The sequence below is a fragment of the Pelmatolapia mariae genome, linkage group LG20 (genome assembly GCF_036321145.2).
Source record: "Pelmatolapia mariae isolate MD_Pm_ZW linkage group LG20, Pm_UMD_F_2, whole genome shotgun sequence".
Classification (NCBI taxonomy): domain Eukaryota; kingdom Metazoa; phylum Chordata; class Actinopteri; order Cichliformes; family Cichlidae; genus Pelmatolapia; species Pelmatolapia mariae.
In genome coordinates, this window is record NC_086244.1 from 1,893,262 (window position 1) to 1,909,665 (window position 16,404).

General features: G+C 42.8%; 1 long non-coding RNA gene across 1 annotated transcript; it reads left to right on the forward strand.

Moving 5' to 3' along the window:
* The first annotated feature begins 8,739 nt into the window (after positions 1 to 8,739).
* Positions 8,740 to 11,245, forward strand: LOC134619578 (uncharacterized). The gene is made up of 3 exons (XR_010092012.1): positions 8,740 to 8,803; positions 8,923 to 8,967; positions 11,188 to 11,245. It is a non-coding gene; the product is annotated as an uncharacterized LOC134619578 (long non-coding RNA).
* The last annotated feature ends 5,159 nt before the right edge of the window (positions 11,246 to 16,404 follow it).

A 16,404-nucleotide genomic window follows, 5' to 3' on the forward strand; every position in this document is an offset into this window, starting at 1 on the left:
AACCGCAAAGCTCTCCAGAGAGTAGTGCGGTGTGCTGAACGGATAATTGGAGGTGAGCTTCCCTCCCTCCAAGACATCTACAGGAAGCGGTGCCTGAGGAAAGCGGGGAGGATCATCAAGGACTCCAGTCACCCCAGCCATAAACTGTTCAGACTACTACCATCAGGAAGGAGGTTCTGCAGCATCCGGTCCCGTACCAGCAGACTGAGAGACAGCTTTTTCCATCAGGCCATCAGACTGCTGAACACTTCATAGACACCTCACCCTCACTACTGGAACTTCAACATTATGCACTCCATACTGTATATAAATACCACTGTTTTGCACATACCAACCTCTGTATATTTTATATATCTTATTTTATTGTTTACTTTATTTCATTTGTAAAACATGTATATACATACTATATACACACTCAAACACACACACGTAGAAAAACATATTTAGTATACACATTCAGTAATGTATATACCTTTACATATTGTACATATATTTATTACTTTTTAGATTAGCCATTTTTATATTTTGCTTGTTTTACATTATTGTATTTTGCACAACTCTGTTGCTTGTGAAGCTCACACACAAGAATTTCACTCACATGTACTGTACCAGTGTACCTGCACATGTGATGTGACAATAAAAGTGATTTGATTTGATTTGATGCTGAGGTGCACAGAGTCTATACAAATCTGCATTTTGAGAGACACTGTCTGCTACAGAAATATTATCAGAGTCAGAATCACACTGCACGTCATTCACGGTGTTAAAACAACCAGCAGGCGTCCTGCCCGAGGCAACAACACACTTTACATCCAACTCTGATCTCTTCATTTCATCCCCATTCTGTGCTGTACTGACCGCAGGTTCAGCCTCCACCCTCTCTTTCGACTTAGTCGTAGTCATGCAACCACTTACCTCACTCCACACCAAAGCCGTAGCGTCCTCAGGAGAAACACCGACTTCACCTCGCACCAGAGGTGCAGCGTCCTCTCCAGGACAGTTTCACCATGCGCTGGAGGCACAGCCTCAGCCGGGGCAACAGTGGCCTCACCCGCGCTGCAGGCGCAGCGCCTGCTGCCCGCTAATCCCCTCCCCACTATCATTCACAGCGGGCCCCGCTGCAAGCTGTCTGTGAGGACACATTATTTTCTTATGACCCACATCTCCACACTCAAAACATTTCATATTCCCAGAACTAGCATACACCGTGTAGAACCCTTCTTCATGTTTGACACGGAAGGAGACATCCAGTGTCTGTGTGTGGGAGTCTAAAAACATGAACACCTGCCTCCGAAGGGACTGAACATGCTTTAAGCCCAGACTCACTGTCCGGAAGCCACTTTCAAATTTCCCAAAGAGCTTCAGTTCTTGCTCCAAAGCCGCACTGGGAATAAACGGAGGCACCCCCGACACAGTGATCCGAGTAGAGGGCACTGCGAGGGGTGAAACCTGCATAAGTTCATCATTTAAATACAGGCCACTCTCTATAAGCTGATTGACAAACCCCTGCTCTCTCAAAAATATGACAACCACTTTATTCATATGTGAAGCGTATGAAATGTTTCCATGTCCCACCTGCTCCCCTACAGCCAACAACACTTGCTCGACAGTGGTGCTCGGCTGCAGCACCACCCTGACTCCATGCTTCAAAGACAGGGATAGCATCCCACTGGACTGAAAAACAAACCACACAATCACAGAAACAATCATACAATAAACACAGCGAGAAAACTGAAAAAAGCATTTAATGAAAAACTCACACACTAGCTGGTAATATGGTGATGTTGTGGTCTTTGCTCAGGGAAGCGACGGCCGTCTTTTCTTGTATTGTGAGGTTGGATGGAGGGACTTTGGCACTGGAGAGGGTGGCTGAAACTTTCATCCTGATTTGCTCTGCTTCTGTCTGTGATAATTTATTAATCCGTGTGGTGGTTTCTGTGGCTGTGATGAGGTCCACTGTGGGCAGCTGTTGAAGAAAAATGGCAAAATTGAGTCATTTAGCTAACACTTTCTTTTCAGGTTGAGTGAGTTTGCGGTCTGAAGAGTTCTTCACCCATTTTTCCTGACTGTCCTCAGGTGTGTGTTCTTCTCTGTGTTCTGACTGAGAAGTGAAGGTTTTTGAAAGCAAAGTGTGGAATTTTCTGTGCTGTCTTTCTTTTCCTTTAGAGTGTTGGGCCCGCTGAGCCTTGTCCTCAATGCAGATGTTAAAAAAAAATTTCTGTAACAATTTTTTTTTGCGTATTTCAGTGTAAATAGTAAAATAATATACGATATAAATTACTTTGAATTTAAGATTTTTAAGATGATTCTATATTTTACATTTTTTACATTTATCAACGCACATATTAAACAAATATGTAAGACTGCTTTCTTCCATTTGTGCAACATCTCTAAAATTAGAAATATCCTGTCTCAGAGTGATGCTGAAAAACTAGTTCATGCATTTATTACTTCCAGGCTGGACTACTGTAATTCTTTATTATCAGGAAGTCCTAAAAACTCCCTGAAAAGCCTTCAGTTGATCCAAAATGCTGCAGCAAGAGTCCTGACAGGGACTAGAAAGAGAGAGCAGATTTCTCCTGTTTTGGCTTCCCTTCATTGGCTTCCTGTTAAATCCAGAATTCAAAATCCTGCTCCTCACATACAAGGTCTTAAATAATCAGGCCCCATCTTATCTTAATGACCTCGTAGTACCATATCACCCTATTAGAGCACTTCGCTCTCACACTGCAGGCTTACTTGTTGTTCCTAGAATATTTAAAAGTAGAATGGGAGGCAGAGCCTTCAGTTTTCAGGCCCCTCTTCTGTGGAACCAGCTTCCAGTTTGGATTCAGGAGACAGACACTATCTCTACTTTTAAGATTAGGCTTCAAACTTTCCTTTTTGCTAAAGCACATAGTTAGGGCTGGACCAGGTGACCCTGCATCCTCCCTTAGTTATGCTGCAATAGACGTAGGCTACTGGGGATTCCCATGATGCACTGGGTGTTTCCTTTCCAGTCACCTTTCTCACTCACTATGTGTTAATAGACCTCTCTGCATCGAATCATATCTGTTACTAATCTCTGTCTCTCTTCCACAGCATGTCTTTATCCTGTTTTCCTTCTCTCACCCCAACCAATCACAGCAGATGGCCCCGCCCCTCCCTGAGCCTGGTTCTGCCGGAGGTTTCTTCCTGTTAAAAGGGAGTTTTTCCTTCCCACTGTCGCCAAAGTGCTTGCTCATAGGGGGTCATATGATTGTTGGGTTTTTCTCTGTATTTATTATTGTGCTATCTACTGTACAATATAAAGCGCCTTGAGGCGACTTTTGTTGTGATTTGGTGCTATATAAATAAAATTGAATTGAACTGAATTATGGATGACATAAACAGATTAATGTTGCTGTGATGACAGTTAGCTATAAACAGCAACAATCAGAGCTCTACAAACAGCTGATAACTAGAAACTTGGAGCTTCTAGTAATCGTCTCCATCTAGATCAGAGATGTCAAAGTCATCTTTCATGGTGGGCCACATACAGCCTGCTTTGATCGACCAGTGAAAGTCGTCTTTGTGTCAGTTCAACAAGTTTAGCTCCACATTTAATCCTGAGATACCTTAACATAAGAAAAAGAAGTTATGTATGTTCATACTGAGAGAGACAGAAAAGATGCTGCACTTGAACTCATCACTTTCATCATACAAGGGAGAGATGAGTGAGTGACTGAGGGAGGGGTGAGAGAGGGCTGTCTCTCCATTCAAAGTCAATGAGACTTTATCACCAGAAAAAGTGGAAAAATTCAGAAAGGGTAGAAAACTGTAAAAATCAGAGTGGAAGCATGCAGCACACAGTCGAGCCGGGTGTTTTGAGGTATGAACGGTCTGTGTAGGACAAACGCTGTGAGTCAGCAGGTGAATGATAATAATCAAAGCAGCTTGGTGAAGAAGGTGGAGTTGATCCTGGCTTCACAGCCTGACAGAAGACACATTTACTATGGATGCTGTACGGTTTATATGTTTATAATACAAAGCTTTCACTTCATTTAAAATACCATTGTGTGCAGCGGGGACAACCGGCACTCTGAGCTGTGAGTAATGAGCTGTTTGGAAGAGCAGCGCCGCCGTGTGGTTGCACATAAGAGCACCGCCACACAGAAGCACTGGCTGTGTGTCTGAACCTCCTGTGATGAATCCAGAAGCTTAATCTGAGGAGGAAGAGACAGAAAATGAGAAATTTAAGATCATTTAAGTTCACCTTCATGGAAATCAGCCAACAGGAGCATGGTTCAGTGCTGTGGTTACTGAGCCATGATCCTAAAACAGGCATACCTTCCTGAATGCTTCATGTTGCCTTCTGTCCCGACTAAAACAAACTTGATTAGCCATCCTTGATAACTGCAACAGCTTTGACGATGTCTCTCAGCAGTATGTTTGTTTCTGAGCACACAAACTGACAACTGAGGTGTGATAAAGCAGGGAGACAAAACATTCACGTTGGTGAGCCTTTAGGAAAGAACTGAAGTGAACTCCACTGAATGAGGGTGAACAACATTACACAGCTTCCTGCCTGCACTCAATCTGTGTGTCAGTCTTGTGATGATAGACCTGAAGAACACAGACGTGATCGTGCATATATTTGCGCTGCTGCCGGCTTTTTCACTCACTGTGTGTTTATACGCCTCTCTGCACTTAATTATTAGTTATGATTATTAATCTCTGGCTCTCTTCCACAGCGTGTCCTTGTCCTGTCTTCCTCCCCTCAGCCCCAACAGCTCATTAAAGATGTCTGCCCCTCCCTGAGCCTGGAGATTTCTTCCTATTTCAAGGGAGTTTTTCCTTCCCACTGTCGCCAAGTGCTTGTTCTTAGGGGGTCGTCTGATTGTTGGGGTTTCTCTGTATTTTTGTAGGTTCTTTACTTCACAGTTTAAAGCTTCCTTCAAGTGTCTGCTTTTGTGATACGGAGCGCTATAAATAAAACTGAAGTGAATGGTTACATGATCGGGGTGGAGGGATTTGTCCCAGAAAGGCCACTTTTTTAGAAACACGTTTAACTTTTTTCAGATGTTTTAAAAAAACAAAAGAAATATTCGAGCCCTTCGTGGTGAGTTTGAACAACACACTCAAACACAGGTGTAATGGCTTTTTCAGCCTCAGGTTTCCTGGATGATGATTTGGGTGTTCATGAAGGTCCTGTTCCGTCTGTGCTCCAAACCTTTTGCATGATGCTGTAGCTGCTGCACAATGACATGTTGTGTTTTTAAGGACATAGTTACTGCTGTTTACTGATGTTTTTCCCCATTTCATCACAGCCGTTGAACCACGGTCCCAAACACTGTCTCCTGTGTGTGCTCTGACCAGTGAGACACAATATTTCATTCAAATCAGAATGTTTTGCATGCAACTGTATTCACAGGTGTACTTTATTGTCCTGCGTGTGTCGTGTGACTTGACTTGAATGCAAAACTGCCAGACAGGACAGGATAGAAAAAACAATAATGGGAAAGGTGAACATGGAAAGAGCAGAGTTGGTGAAGGTAGATGAGTTTAAATACTTGGGGTCAACCATCCAAAGCAACAAGAGAGGTGAAGAAGAGAGCGCAGGCAGGGTGGAGTGGGTGGAGACGAGTGTCAGGGGTGATCTGAGACAGAAAGAGAGCAGCAAGAGTGAAAGTGAAGGTTTAAAGATGGAAGATGTGATGTTTGCTCTGAGACAAAGACGGGAGGCTGAGCTGAAGATGTTCAGATGCTCAGTGGGAGTAGAGCAGCATGGACAGGATTAGAAATGAGTCCATCAGAGGGACAGTTCAGAGTCCGAGACGCCTGTAATATCTTTGTTTATTTTATTTTTATTTCCTCATTTGAATGTTTGCGTCTAATAAGGAAGACATCCTTCTTTTTCCACTGCGTGCCTCTTTTGCATGTAGGTAACATTTCTGAACCAGACAGTGTGAAGACACCAGGTCTCTGATCCCCCATCAGCTCAGCTCTTCACTGAAAACCAGCTCTAACACCATGCTCTGCTCCGGACTCAGCAGCTCACTGTGTGAGTACAACACACTCATAATCTTTCATGTACAGTAGAAATGAAATCAGTGCCAAGAAGTAAAATGTGCTGAACTTTGACATGTTTCAATAGAGCGATTAATCTAATATCATAAATACATGTTTGTATTATCTCAGCAGGACAGTTAGGCTTTCTAGTCTTTACAGAGAGTTTGTAAAGTCTCCTGAAATTTATTCTTTGGTATTCATTTACTCGAAACAGTTTTATATTATCTTACTCTTAATCATGAATACAGATTATTTTACTGAAAAGATTCAAATGCTTCCAATTTAATAATAATAATAAAAAAGGACACAAAAAATTGTAGTTTGAATGCGTTGCTTATAAAGTGTTTTTCACAATAGTGTAAGTCTTCATGAATGTGGGGATTTATAAATAGTTTAAAAGCTTTTTTTAGCACACACACTCTGTAAATCCTTATTGATTATTTTCATTTCATACTCTGAGATGAATGAAAGGCCACACCAAACTCTGCTAACATAGATTTAAACAGAAGATGAATAAATGAGCTGTGTCCAACACACAGTCTAACACTGAGGTTCCTGTTTGTCTCTTTCAGTGCTGGGAGCAGCGTATTTCCTCCTGACTTCAGGTAAAGGTTTTAGTGTTAGCTGTTAACTCGATACTGGTGAAGCATGTAGTTATGTGTGTTTATACACCTCTCTGCATGTAATCATTAGTTATTATTCATCTCAGGCTCTCTTCTACAGCATTATTTGATTAAATACACAGTATTCATTTTTTATTACAGGGTTTAGCAGAGCCCAGCTCTCTTTACCTTCCAATGTGAAGCCCATATCCACAAAGAGAGTGATCACCTTTAACGACATCAGTGTCCTACAGCTGAGCTGTGGTAAGGAGGGTGTAGTTTGTACGTTAAAGCTGGATGTAAAGTCAGGTCTATAAGAATATATACAGTGACTTGTTTTTGCTCCCGTACATCACCACAGTGGATTTTAAATTAGACAGTCAGGATCTCAAAAAGTTGATTCAGTTCATCTGGACGTAGCGTTGTCACAGTTTGCGATGCAAGCTGTGTGGGAATTATTAAAGGACCCAAGTTGCAGGCACTGCTGATGTGAGTGAGCTTTATTGAGGAGGATGACATACAACAAAAGGCGAAGGTGGCGAGAACAGAAATGACAAAACTTAAACTGGGAAAACTAAGCGTAAAACAAACCTGAAACCTTGAGACACAAACAGAGAAGCAGGGAGACATAGACAGATGCAGGGGAACCACACAGACGAACCAGCAACGCACACCAGAAAACACAGGACTTAAATAGACACGGGGCAATCAGGGAATGGGAGACAGGAGGGAGACACAGCTGGGATTAATTGGACATAACGACACAGGGGGAAGCGAAACTAGAAACACTGACAAAAGACACGGACCTTCAAAATAAAACAGGAAACACACTGACTGAACTCTACACACTGAAACTTAACACAGACTGGGGAGACAGAACATAGGAACGTGAAATGTGGAACAGGAGAGCACAGAGGACACAAAACACTAGGGATAATCATGAAAAACAACCCAAAATAAACAAAACCACAGATGAATAAACTTAAACATAAACACGGAGTCCACAGACTCCGGACCATGACAAGCGTTTTCAGTGGGAGAAACATTTCATCATCATCCAAGTGACTCCATCAGTCTCAGCTGACTGCAGGTTTCCAGCCTTTTAAACAGCACATTTGCATAATGACTGAAACCAGCACCACTGGGGAACAAGAGGCTGTGAGTCTGGATGTGACTGAAGTGCAGACTCTCAGCTTTAAATCATGAAGTTTAATAAAAGAATTACATTAATAGTTATTTTTCCTTTTGTCTCATCGTGTATGTAACAGGCAGTGGAGTGATGATTGTGCAGTCAGTGTTGTACAGATGTGCAGATAAAGAAATCTGCTCTCGGCTTCACGATCTGGACTTCATCAAGAAAAGGTGAACACTGTCGGGTAGTTTAACTGCTTTGATTACAATAAAAAGTAACAGCAGTTCAAATGAAAGCAGCAGATATTAGAAATCATGAACTGATCACTTCAACAAACCTGCAAATGAGCTTTTTGTCTCCCTGCAGCTGTGACTTGAAGGAAGTGTGTGAAATGAATAGAAACATGGTCTGTACCTGTGATCCCAGCGTCTGCATGTACCTGGACATCACCTTCAACTGCCTCCCTGCAAGTCTGTTACATCTCTGATTATCAGCTAATAATCAGTCACATCTGTACATGAATTATTACAGTTTCTAATGTGATGTGTTTCTTTGTCAGTCCACAGTGTAACATGTGAAGGATCTCAGGCGAAACTTCAGTGTGGTCAGATTTATTTTTCTCATTTATTGTAACTTTAGTGTAACTTTCATTTGATAGAACTACAAACATGGTTACAGTTTATGAACTCTTCCTCAGGTGAAGGACAGGTTATAGTCGTCTACTGGGCTAACTTTGGTCGGCGTGACAACACCATGTGCCCTGATGGACGTCCTGACTCTCAGCTCCAAAATGTTCACTGTTCGAGTCCCAATAGTACAGAATATGTAACTAACAGGTACAGATGATGACTCTCTTTCTTCAGCTTTCCATCTTCTCTCAGATGACACGGCGTATTTCAGTCCTCTGCTGACTCACCTTTGACCTGCATTCACAGGTGTAACTGGCAGAACAACTGTACTGTTGGAGCAAAGAGCTCAGTGTTTGGAGACCCCTGTGGTGACACTTACAAGTACCTGGAGGTGGTTTATGACTGTCAGAGTAAGAACCTGAAAGATAAACAGACAACTTCAAAAAACAACTCAACTTCTAGTCTCTGTGAAATTAAGCCTGTATGATTAGAAAGGTAATTATTAATCCTTCTTCACAAACATCCACAGAGAGTGAAGCTACATCAAGTCCTCCTCCAACTACTGTGACAGAAGGTGAGCTCACAGAGTGGCAACTAAACATTATTCCAAGCAATCATTTGTATCAGTGACAGTTTGAGCAGCTGTGAGGTCAGTGAGGCATTCTGAGGAAGCCAGTGTGTTTCAGGCTGATGTAACATGATAGGTTTCACAAGGGGTTCACCCGAAACCGTGGCTGATTGTGACCTACACATGTTTTCAGACCTTGGCTCGTGTGATTAGGTAGAGGATCATTAGGGGGTCCATGTCCTTCTTGGGGGGGACACTCCCACAGGGCTTAGATCTGGGACTCTCCACCATTTGACCTTAGAACTGTAGAAGCTTCTCGAATGAGAGGTGAAACGTCTTCAAGCAACTTAAAGCAGTCCGGACGCTTTTCCTTCAAGCTCCTTAGACTCAACGACCTCCATCTTACCAACCCCCCTTGCTCCCCCTGGAACTCAGAAAACATACTCAGGATGTGAGCTGCCTGTTTCAGAAACAGAAGCCTAGGAAATCCCTGGGACCAGACAGTGTTTCAAAACATGTGCCGATCAGCTGGCTCCCATCTTTATCCGCATCTTCAATAGATCCCTGGAGCTGTGTGAAGTTCCCTCCTGCTTCAGACGCTCCACCATCATCCCTGTCCCCAAGAAACCCACCATTATAGAACTTAATGATTATAGAAATGTCGCCTTCACATGAAATCCTTTGAACGCCTAGTGTTAGCCCTGAAGGATATTACTGGCCACCAGTTGGACGCCCTGCAGTGTGCCTACCGAGCAAACAGGTCGGTGGATGATGCAGTGAACATGGGACTGCATTACGTCCTGCAACATCTCGACTGCCCGGGAACTTATGCCAGGGTCCTGTTTGTGGACTTTAGTTCAGCTTTTAATACCACTGGGCCTGAACTCTTCTCCTCCAAACTCTCCCAGCTCAGCGTGTCACCAGCTACCTGTCAGTGAATCACCAGCTTCCTGACAGACTGGAAGCAGCAAGTGAGGTTGGGGGAGATCCCCTCTGAAACTCGGTCCCTCAGTACTGGTACCGCTCAAGGATGTGTCCTCTCACCACTATTTTTCTCCCTCTACACCAATGACTGCACCTCCAAGAACTCGGCTGTTAAACTCCTGAAGTTTGCAGATGACACCACCATCATTGGCCTCATTCAGGATGGTGATGAGTCTGCATACCGGTAGGAAGTTGAGCGCCTGGTACTCTGGTGCAGTCAGCAAAACCGGGAGCTGAACACGGTTAAGACTGTAGAGATGACAGTGGACTTCAGGAGACATCCCACAACACTGCTCCCCCTCACCATATCAAACAGCCTGGTATCTACTGTGGAGATCTTCAAGTTCCTGGGTACCACCATCTCCCAGGACCTGAAGTGGGAGACCAACATCTCCATCCTCAAAAAGACCAAGCAGAGGATGTACTTCCTGAGACAACTGGAGAAGTACAGTCTTCCACAGGAGCTGCTGATCCAGTTCTACCCTGCAGTCATTGAGTCTGTCCTGTGCTCCTCCATAACACTTTAGTATGGGCAAGCCACCAAACAGGACAGGAGCAGACTGCAGCGGACTGTACGGGCAGCAGAAAAGATCATCGACGCCCCCCCTGCCCTCCATCCAGGACCTGCACCTCTCAAGAACCAGGAACCGGGCAGGGAAAATCATCACAGACCCCTCACACCCTGGACACAGACTTTTTGACCTGCTGCCTTCTGGCAGACGGTATAGAAGCCTGCAGACCAGGACCACCCGACATAGGAACAGTTTCTTTCCCCTCGCCATCTCCCTCCTAAATAGTTGAACTGTCACACTGCTTCACACTGCTAGAATGCAACTGCACTGTATGTACACTCTGTGGTATTCATTTCTGCATTTCTGTAATCCTGTATTTTCCATGTATAAGATTTAGGTTGTTTATTATATTGTTGGTCTGCACACCTTTGTGTGTGTGTGTGTGTGTGTGTGTGTGTGTGTGTGTGTGTGCGTGTGTGTGTGTGTGTGTGTGTGTGTGTATGTGTGTGTGTGTGTGTGTGTGTGTGTGTGTGTGTGTGTGTGCGCGTGTGTGTGTGTGTGTGTGTACTGTGCCGTTTACATATTGTCGACCAGAACCAAATTCCCTGTATGTGTTTGTGCATATACTTGGCCAGTAAACACGATTCTGATTCTGATATGTGACATTGGCTCACTATCAGAATAACCCAGCACAACTTAACACCATGAAATGTCTGGTCCTTAATTTCAGGAACTTCCAGAGTGAGTGAAGCTACATCAAGTCCTCCTCCAACTACTGTGACAGAAGGTGAGCTCACAGAGTGGCAACTAAACATTATTCCAAGCAATCATTTGTATCAGTGACAGTTTGAGCAGCTGTGAGGTCAGTTTATGATCATTAATATGCCAATTGTCATGACCACTGATCAACAGAAGATTTGACAGCTGTGTTTGATACAGTGGATCATGTCATTTTACTCTCTCGTTTGGAGCACTTGGTGGGCATCAGGGGCACAGCACTGGAGTGGTTCAGGTCCTACTTGGCGGGGCAAACTTTTTGTGTCAGTCTCTGTGACCATGTGTCGTCCTCCGGTTCTCTCTTGTGTGGCTCAGTTCTCCTCCTCTTTTCTCAGTATCGGCTCCCTCTTGGTTTGATACTGAGAAAACATGGCATTGCATTTCACTTCTATGCTGATGATTGTCAGATCTCCGTCCCTCTAAAGAAAAAAGGCACATATTCCACACAGACATTACTTCAGTGTCTTGATGACATTAAGGCTCGGATGTCTCTTAACTTTTTAAAACTTAATGACAAAAAGACCGAAGTGATGGTTTTTGTTAGCCTCACTGAGACCCCCCAAGATACCTTGGCCCAGTATAATAAGCCAACTGTCACAAACCTGGGGGTCAAAGTGGACTCTGAACTGAAGCTTGACAGTCAGATTTAGGCAGCTGGCTAAAATAAAGCCAATTCTTTCACGGTAGCACTCTGAGACAGTTATCCACGCCTTTGTTAGCACTCGGCTAGATTATTGTAATGCACTTTATATAGGGATCAGTCCTTCATACATTACTCATTTATAGAAGGTGCAAAATGCCGCAGCTCCTCTTTTAACTGGCACTCGAAAGTTGAGCACATTTATTTTAGCTTCACTTCACTGGCTGCCCATTCCTTTTATGATTCATTTAGTTTGCTTTTAAAGCCCAGCCCCATCTTATCTCTCTGAGCTGCTATAGCCATATACACCCAACCGCTCTCTCAGCTCAGCTGATCAGCTGCTCCTGAATGTACCCAGGACTGAGCGTAAACCTAGAGGAGATCATGCTTTTGCTGTAGCAGCTCCAAAACTGTGGAACGATCTGCCCTTAGAGGTCAGACAGGCTTCTTCTCTGCTTGTTTTTAAAACACTCCTGAAAACCCACCTCTTTACTCCGGCCTTTTACACCATGTGAGATGTAGGTTTTAGTTTTAGTTTAGTTGTTTGAGTTGATTCTATGCTGTTTTGTCTTGTTTTTAAATACAGGGTTGTTTTAATTTTTATGTATTATGTGTTTTACTTTTTACTCTTTTGCTTTATTCTCTGTCAGTGCGCCCCAGGGCAGCTGTGGCTACAATGTAGCTTGCCATCACCAGTGTGTGAATGTGTGTGTGTATGGGTGGATGACTGGATGTGTGAAGTGCTTTGGGGTCCTTAGGGACTAGTAAAGCGCTATACAAATACAGGCCATTTACCATTTATTGTTCTTAATTTATCCTGTGCTGGTATTTTAAGGATTGGAACAACCACTGATCAAAGACCATTGATCACTGATCAAACTGATAAAACTCTGTGCTTATGTTCAAGTTTCATTGCGCTTTCATCCATCTTTAAAATGTATTACCCTTCCAGGACCTGAAGCTCAGTAAAGCACCAGCAGCCAAACCCATCTGTTCTCTAACTGGATTGTTAAATTTGTGATTGACATGACATTGAACAATCAGTTGAAATGAAAAAAAATCTGGTCAAAATTTGTACTTTCAAGTTGAAACTTACACACAAGCGAGGGAACTTAAGCTCAGAGTTTAACACGTAGTATTTTTTTGTATCTGTAACCAGAGCTTAACAAAAAAAATTTGTAACTTTGTAATTATTTTTTTACAAACAAATCTTTTTGACACACACAAATTCTCATCGATAGATGCTCAAACATGACATTTTCAGATATTTCAGTTTACAATGTTGCAAAATTCAGATCACAACTACGCAGTCTGATTTACAAAGTATTACAAAATATTTATGACCACAATTTGAGCCCATACGACTAGACTGCAGAGTCCTGGTCTGACTGGTTTACTTCTCTCCTCTCCTCTACTAAGCCAGAAGTTGTTTAGTTTCCCCGTTTACGGTACACATCAGCTTTTAAATGTCCCCCATTACTGATGTGTAACTCAGGTCCCAAATAGCTATGGTTAAAGCTAGAGTGTATAGTAAAATGAGACTGCACCTGGTTTTGTTGTGCTTCTGTATGTATACCAATACCCTCTAATTAGATTACAGTTTTTCTCGATTGCTTAAAAGCATTTCTTGAAACGATGCCTCGTATTCCCAAAGCAGTAAACACAAATCCATTACGTCTCCCCCAGTTTCCCAAACATCGTGTTGTCAGTTCAAAATGAAGCTCTACACTCAAAACCATTCACTCTTGCTGAAAAACCAAACTTTGCCCACAGACATCACACACCAGGCTTCAAAAACACACACGACAACATAGTCGTACACATTGGTGCAATAAATGTAAAACAATATTCCCAAAACTGGTAAGTTATGTTGCTTGTGGTTCTTCCCCTCAAAAACCTTTTCACATGATGAACACAAAAGACGCAACCAATGTATATACAGTGGCACATTTTTATTCATGTACCATACAGTACAACACACACCAAAAACATTAGTCCACCTCAGCAATCCTGTCTGCGTTTTGGGTCAGGCCAGAGAATCTCATCCACATCACAGGCTATATTGGCCCTAGCCAGACAGCGGGGGGTAAAATCCTCTTGCATGCCTGATCCACCCCTGGCATGCATCTACTGATATGTCTAGGCAGGCTTCTTCCACAGCCTGGAGGAGGTGCACACGGACATATGGTTCTTTGGCATACACTTTCCACCGCCATGCTGAAAATAACCATATCTGTGTTAGATTATGGTGACATTCTGTATATGAACGCTTCTTCTTCATGCCTTCTAATGTTGGATACGATGTATCATGCTTCCTTGAGGTTTATCACCAATTGTAGATATTTGACCCATCATTGTGACTTGTACTTAAGAGTAAATTGGCCTTCTTTGGCCATTAGAAGACAGGGGCATTGGTACACTTTTATTTACAAAGCTATTCTTGGATTGTTGCCTCCTTATATTTGTACTTTGGTCACAAGGACAAATAGTGGTTCTTACTCCTTGCGTTCAAATGATCAGCTGCTGCTGTCTGTTCCCCTTGTCCGCACAGAGTTGGGTAAGAAAGCCTTTGTCCACTCTGCGCCTTTTTCGTGGAACCTGTTACAGAAAGACTGGAAACTGACTGAACTGTTGTCTTTAAATGTTTTTAAAACTAAACTCAAAGGCCTACAGACTGCCTCAATAATGTGTAATTGTTTTGTGTAATTTTTAATCTTGTTTGTTTGTATGTATTTGTTTGGAAATGTGCTGCCTCTTGGCCAGGACTCCCTTGAAAAAGAGGTTTTTAATCTCAATGGGACATTCCTGGTTAAATAAAGGTTAAATAAAAATAACTCCTCTATCGGATTTATAAAGGGAGAGTATGCAGGCAGAAAGATGTTAGACAACCTTGGGTTATTGGTAAACCAGTCATGAACCAGAGCAGCATGATGGAAGCTGACGTTATCCTAAACTACAACAACGTAGTGAGGGTGTTCTGGCTGTGCTGGTTCCCTGTAGTCCCGCTGGAACATATGTTGTCTCAGACCATCAAGAAAAGCAAGGAGAAGCATAGTGTTATAGGGTCCTAGAATGGCATGGCTGTGGAGTACCCCTCATTGGCTGATGGCTGCGCACAGAGTGACATTCCCTCGACACTGACCACCAACATTTACGATAGCCCGAAGGCCAATTATGTTCCTCCACCTCCTTCACCTCCTCTTCCCTGGTGTCCTAGATCTCCTTCTCCTCCTCCTCCTCGACCTCTTCCTTTGCATGTCTTTGGATCCATTGTTTCAAACCTGAACCCATCTATCAAAGTTTCTGATTGGTGTGTGATACATTTTGACTCCTAGTGTTTCCACTTTGTTAATTGTGTGCTAATTGAGCTAAAGCTGTGTTGATGTGAGTTAACATTATTAACTGCTAGTGCAGGAGTGTCAAAATCCAGGTCTCGAGGGCCGGTGTCCTGCAGGTTTTAGATCTCACCCTGGGTCAACACACCTGAATCACATGATTAGTTCATTACCAGGCCTCAGGAGAACTTCAAGACATGTTGAAGAGGTCATTTAGCCATTTAAATCAGCTGTGTTGGGACAAGGACACATCTAAAACCTACAGGACACCGGCCCTCGAGGCCTGGAGATCAACACCTGTGTGCTAGTGCTTTCTTAGTGACCACATGGTGTCAGCACTGACAAATGTAGAGATTTTTGTGTAGAGTTTTGCAGTAACAGTTCACCAAATCTGACTCATGTGTTAAAGCAGGGGTGTTTATCATTCAGGGAAATGGGTGTGGTTTTTGGAAAGTGGCATTATGGTTTGAAAATTTAGGTTCATAAGATTGGTTATACTGTTTAAGCCATCGAGATAAACAGTAATAAGAACGACCACAACTGTATCTTACACAAAATTTGTCCCTCATCAGATATTTATTTGGAAAAGAAGAAAATAAAATAAACAGAAACAGTTACTTTTCTTATGAAATGAAATGAATCGAAATAAAACAAAATAACTCACTGTAACAATTACTGCATGGTATATAAACAAAGATTTTCAAAATAAAACACCAGGTCTCCTAAGTGCCAACTGTTATTTCCGTCATAAAACCTTATACCTTTAAATGGGATGATTTCCACCCTTTGAAATAACCTCCAGGCACAGCTGAAACACATATCATCAACTTAAACCAAATTTGCCCAAACACACAGTAACTTGTCCATATTAAACCTGAGGCATAGTATTTGTTGCAGGCCTGTTTCGAACTTCAGGTGCACTGAGGCCTGAAACTTATGGCCGTTACACTCAAACTGAGCAATAAACAAAGAAACATGTGCACTTTAGCTTCAGTTAGTACTCACGAGTCCAATGACTTTGTTGGGGGGGAGTAATCAGAAATGTGCAGTTAGCAGTTGCAGCTAAACAGTTAGCTCTCAGCAGTGAGAACAATCAGGGGTGAGAAAACAGCAGAGTCCATCCGGGCAGAAACCTCTCTCTCCCTCTCCTTTCACAGCATCCATCGGCTTCTAAACACATTACAGCAGTTGAGTT